General features: G+C 47.0%; 1 protein-coding gene across 1 annotated transcript in view; it reads right to left on the bottom strand.

Moving 5' to 3' along the window:
• GRID1 (glutamate ionotropic receptor delta type subunit 1) overlaps positions 1 to 5205 on the bottom strand; it is a 902002-nt gene that overhangs the window by 893897 nt on the left and 2900 nt on the right. The window lies entirely within an intron of this gene.

Below are 5205 nucleotides of genomic sequence, written 5' to 3'. Positions count from 1 at the left end.
GCCACCATTACTGAGCATCATGATAAACATTTCTATAGAAGAATCCTGACCCAGAATGCAGAGGAGTTTCATATATGCACGGACTCCAAACTTTCTGGAGCCATGGGGCTGGGTGAACCACTCAAACTATTGCACCAGGACAATCTTTAAACCTTAGACCATAGACTCCATGTTCAAGTCTACTTTAAACCAAACAATCAAGAAACAGGAACAACTCGCTGCCATCGGGTTGATGCTGACACGTGTCCTTCTCCTGTGGAGTGATGTGTGGTTTTGAACTACTGACTTTGTGGTTAGCAGCCTGAGCATAAGCATTGTACTTCATGTAACTGGTAAAAAAAAAAACTACCTTGAGCACAATGCTCTTTTAAGAGTTATCTGTCTGGGATCAAATTGCCAGACACAACTCGAAAGATTAGATAAGAACCTTCTGGAGCTGTGAGTCTATGTGAATGGCGGGGAAAGGACTCTGAAAAAGAGGATGAGAGGGGTTGGTTGCCCAACTGAAAGCATGTCCACCACTCACTGTCACTGAACTATACATATAGAAACTGTGGGACTGGTGTACATCTTGCTGTATATAGTCTCAACGGTGAAGGAAAAAAATTTAAGTGGATGAGAGATGCCGGAAAGTCAGAATCCGAGAAAGAAATGAGACAGCAGGAGGCAAGAAAGCATGATGCATTCGGAGAAGAACTAGACCCACCATGGCCGGTTTAAAGATGAGGGTCCTGAGTCAAGGAATGTGAGTTGGCCTATAAACCTGGAAGAAGCAAGAAAACAAATTCTCTCCCAGAGGCTGCAAAAGCAAAGTGGATTTGCTGACACTTTTTCATTTTAGCCCAGTGAAACCTGGGTCACATCTCTGACTTCCAGATGTGTAAGATTTAACCAACTACAGATGTGGGACCTTGTGAACCAGCAGCAAGAGAAAACTAACACAAGGGACGCAATGAGAAAGATGGTGGTGGGCATCCTTAGGATGCCACTACTTCACGCTCCAGGTGAGGAGACCGAGGAAGCTGGTCTAGCAGGCTGCAGGAGCTTCATTCTGCAGGGAAGTCAAGGCATCAGAGCTCCGTGCGGCTGGCTGGCTGACTAGCTGAGTGAGTGAGGACAATGGGACCACTGGGGGGGCCAATAGGCATGGGCAGATACTAGCAAGGGGTACCTGCACTGCCTTTTTATTTGACTTCTTTGTCTCATCTTGTGAAAAGCCAATCTATATTTGTGTAATTTTTACCTTATCTTCCTAAAACATTTTTATGTTTCTTGTAACTAAAGGGAATATTGCTTCACATACCTGCATTTTCATCAGCCTCTTCCATAATACTGTTATCTTGCCACACTGTGACACATGTATCTACAGCATAGCCAATAACTCACGTCTCTCTCTTACAGTAAAAGATAATCTTATGAAAGAAGATGCTTGTTCAGCCAGTTCTTTTATGCATTTATATAATCTTCCACTTGAACAGGCATTTTAGAACAATGAGTGATGGTTTTTTGTTGTTGTTGTTGTTTTAATTTAACAAATTAGTATCTGTCCAAGTATCTGGAAGACAAATTTTCACACTCATTGTTAACAGGGGTTTCGTCAATGAAATCCAAAGTGCAGCATGTGTAAGATTTAAACATCCTTTCTGGGTTCTTCCTTGCTGACTTTAAACTCCTGCCAAATTCATTTTTCAGCAAAAGTGATCCATTCTTTCTTACAAATTGGTCAACTGTCTTACAAAGTAACATTTCTAAGGAGCTGGTCAAAACAAACCTGAAGAAATTATGGCTATAAATCTTAAGAGCAACATCTCAAGTAGAATTTCTTGCTTTCTTCAGTAACACTTAATCCTACATATCTCAGCATAAATGATTTCTTTTGTAGACATGAGGATTTGAAAAATATATCTATCCAGCCACTAAAAATAATGTTTACAAATTGTTACAGTGGTTTTAAAAAAAAGTAAAGTCAATGATACAGTAAAAGCAAAAAAGGGGGGAAAAGGGCAGTATCTATAACTGAACAGGATGGGAGTCCAATGAGTAGGAAACAACTAGAAAGAATTATCAGTGGGAGAACTCAGGACAATTTTATCCTGCTTCTTGGTGCTTTCCCGAACCTTCCACTTTCTCCACATGCGCATGTATCCTCCTTTCTTTTCCAGACATTTTTTCATGAATACATACTCATTGTAAGTGTGGATTTCTTTTCTGTGGGCAGGAGGGAAGGTAAGCAAAAAGCTCGACATGGCAGGTCCCACTAGGGTCTTCACCGGCTGAAGAAATGGAGCAGTCGGAAAGGAGGAGGAGGCGGGAGGAGTGCTGTTACATTGTGGGGATTGCAATCAATGTCACCAAATAAAATGTGTGTGATTATTTGTTGAAGGGAAAACTAATTTGCTCTATCAACTTTGCCCAAAATCGCAATAAAAATCTTTGTAAAAGGAAGAAATATTGCAGCTGAAAATTTAAACCACCTCAAGAGAAACTGAGCTGGCTGGATTCCGCTGAGTCAAAGATTGGGGAAACAGTGTTTACTGAGCATCCACCCCAGGCCTGGGGCGGACAATGTACCCATGTCTCTGCTCAATTTGTCTTTGCCATCATCCCATACGGCAGGTGTTATAATGACCATCGATTAACACATACAGAACCACAAGCTCAGAGCAGACCAAGGGTTCTCCAGGGTCACACAGGATGCTCGGCAAGCAAGATTCAACCCCTGATCCTTGGACCCTAGAGACGGAGATGTTATCCCTGCACGGCAATGCTTCTCAGAACACAACAGAGGCAGCATCAGTCAGAGCCAGTGAAGGACCATGCGAGCTTCTGCAGCCGACAGTGAATGCTAAACCACAGTCTGTCTGCCTTTGCCCTTCTGCCCTGGCCATTTCCCCAAAGTCCTTTCTTTTCTGCCCACACTGTCTCTGTCACCACATGACAGCATCCTTCAGGCCAGGTCCTGGCCTAAGGAGACTCCAGCATCTCCACAGAGCACAGACAAAATGAATGTGTGTCCCCAGACAAGGGAGCATGAATGCCCCGTGGAGGACTACTCCATCCATCCTGGAGTCCACCAGAGCCAGCTCTTCCCACTTACCCTCCTACCAATCCCTGGCATCCAAGGTCATGGATAACAATGTGCATCTCCCCCCACGTGGCTCAGAGGGTGAAAACACAGGCCAACTTTGTATCAGCACACACACTCGGGCAGCGTGTAGCCCAGCAACAGTACCTAGCCAAAGTCCCTCCGGCCAGACAGCTGTCAGCCATCAGAACCTACCTCCCTAGCTCTACGCATGCACACACACACACTCACTCTCACACCCTCCTTGAAGCCAAAGCCATTTTCCCAGCTATCCAATGAGAGAAATTGAGACCAAGGAAAGCACGTTCTAGGGCAAGAAGGTTCCCGGATCCCCAGGGCAAATGAGGCTTGAAGGCTGAATGCCTATGGCTCTGCTTTCTTTGGGTTGTACGGTGTCTTCTAAATTGTTCAATGATTGGGCAACAGTTAAAAATCAGGAGATCTTAATTAAAATCCAGATTTCGGGCTCCTCTTTCTAAAATGGCACATCCATAAAGATCTATGTTCTCAAGTGACAAACTGGGCTGAAGCTGTGTGACAGCGGCTTCTCTGGACAGAGATGACCTCTCCAGCGGCCACACTCCAGAATCCAGGTCCCTGATGGCCCAGTGCATCTAGGTACAATACTTGCCTCGGATTGTGACCCTGCTTGCTCCGGAGCAGCATCCCGAGGACCAGAGGAGTTTCTGGGGTGAGAGTGGGGGGAAAGGGTGTGGGGAGCACTGGGCCTCATTCCGGAGCAAGCTGGACCTCAGAGGGGAGTCAGCATACACAAAGCACATCCATATCAATTGTGGAAGAGCCAAGTGGTGCGGGGAAGGACATGAGGTCCTGGGCAGTAATTACATGCTTCTAGCCTGTGTCTGCAGAAGTCCTGGTGGGTTACCCATTGGGCTGCTAACCACAAGGTCAGCAGTTCGAAACCACCAGCCCCTCAGTAGGACCCAGATGAGGCTATTGACTCCCATAACCATCTCAGACATCCGCAAGGGCAGTTGTACACTGTTCTACTGGGTCACTGTGGGTCAGAACTGACCCCATGGCAGCAAGTTTTGGTTTATGAGGCTGTGTCTCCAGTTCCAGAGGACACAAGGTGGCTATCTGCAAAGTATGTGCACAGAAAGGATAACAAGGGGACAAGAGGCGCCACAACACAATTGATGTGTGTATGGATTGTGATAAGAGTTGTATGAGCCCCTAATAAAATGATTAAAAAAAAAAAAAGACGCCACAAATGGTGCTCCCAGATCCCTGCCCTAGCTCGGGTCATTACCTCTTCAGGAGATTCTGCAGCTGGAACCCACCCCACACACCTGCAACCAGTTCTCTGAGGACAAAACAGAGAAGAAGCTGCAGGGGCCTCTGGGGGTTGTTGGTGGGGCAGAACTAAACACAGCCTCCTCCTCCTGATACCTGGATGGACATCAGACAGTGGACATGGGCCAAGGCAAGAAACAGCAGTGCCCACGATAGACAATACCTCAACGACTCACCATAACCCCTAAAAATTACACAGGACACCAAACTTGTAAAACCACATCAAGACATCCTAGGAATTTCCAGCACCTGAGATGGGCAGTCCCTTCCTGCCCAAGGCCTACTACTCTCTAGCCTCTGCTGCCCCCAGAACACATAGACTCCCCAAAGACCTCCCTCCAGCACACAGATCTCCCCAGGGCCAGCTCCCACCTGCTGGGCCCAGACCAGAGCGCTTCTTTGAGTCACCATATCCCTGCAGTCACCCGGGGAACAATGGCAGAAAATGGGCTCAGCGTTAGGAATTGGGGAAGAGGAGCAGGCCAGGGCCCTTGGCCAGCCCACAGTCCACTGTCAGGTCAGATTGTCCAGGGAAGAAACCCTGCCTCCCAGGCTGCCAGATGTACCCTATCACAGCCTACTCAACAGTAACCAGTGGTTCTGGGTACAAAGGCCAAACCAAAGCAAAAACAAAGCCTCCCCCGCATTGAGTCCATTCTGGCTCATGGCAGTTCTACAGGGCAGGGTAGAAGAAGCTCTTTACGGCAGGGGAAAGCCTCATCTTTCTCCCAGTGGCCGGTGGTTTCAAACGACTGACCTGTCCTGGTTAGCAGCCCAACGTGTAACCACGAAACCACCTGAGC

The sequence above is a fragment of the Echinops telfairi genome, unplaced genomic scaffold, assembly GCF_000313985.2.
Source record: "Echinops telfairi isolate 266 unplaced genomic scaffold, ASM31398v2 ScPeMD7_2010;HRSCAF=2546, whole genome shotgun sequence".
NCBI classification, from domain to species: Eukaryota; Metazoa; Chordata; class Mammalia; order Afrosoricida; family Tenrecidae; genus Echinops; species Echinops telfairi.
The sequence above is the reverse complement of the archived record's forward strand: the minus strand, read 5'-3'. Positions and strand labels throughout refer to the sequence as shown.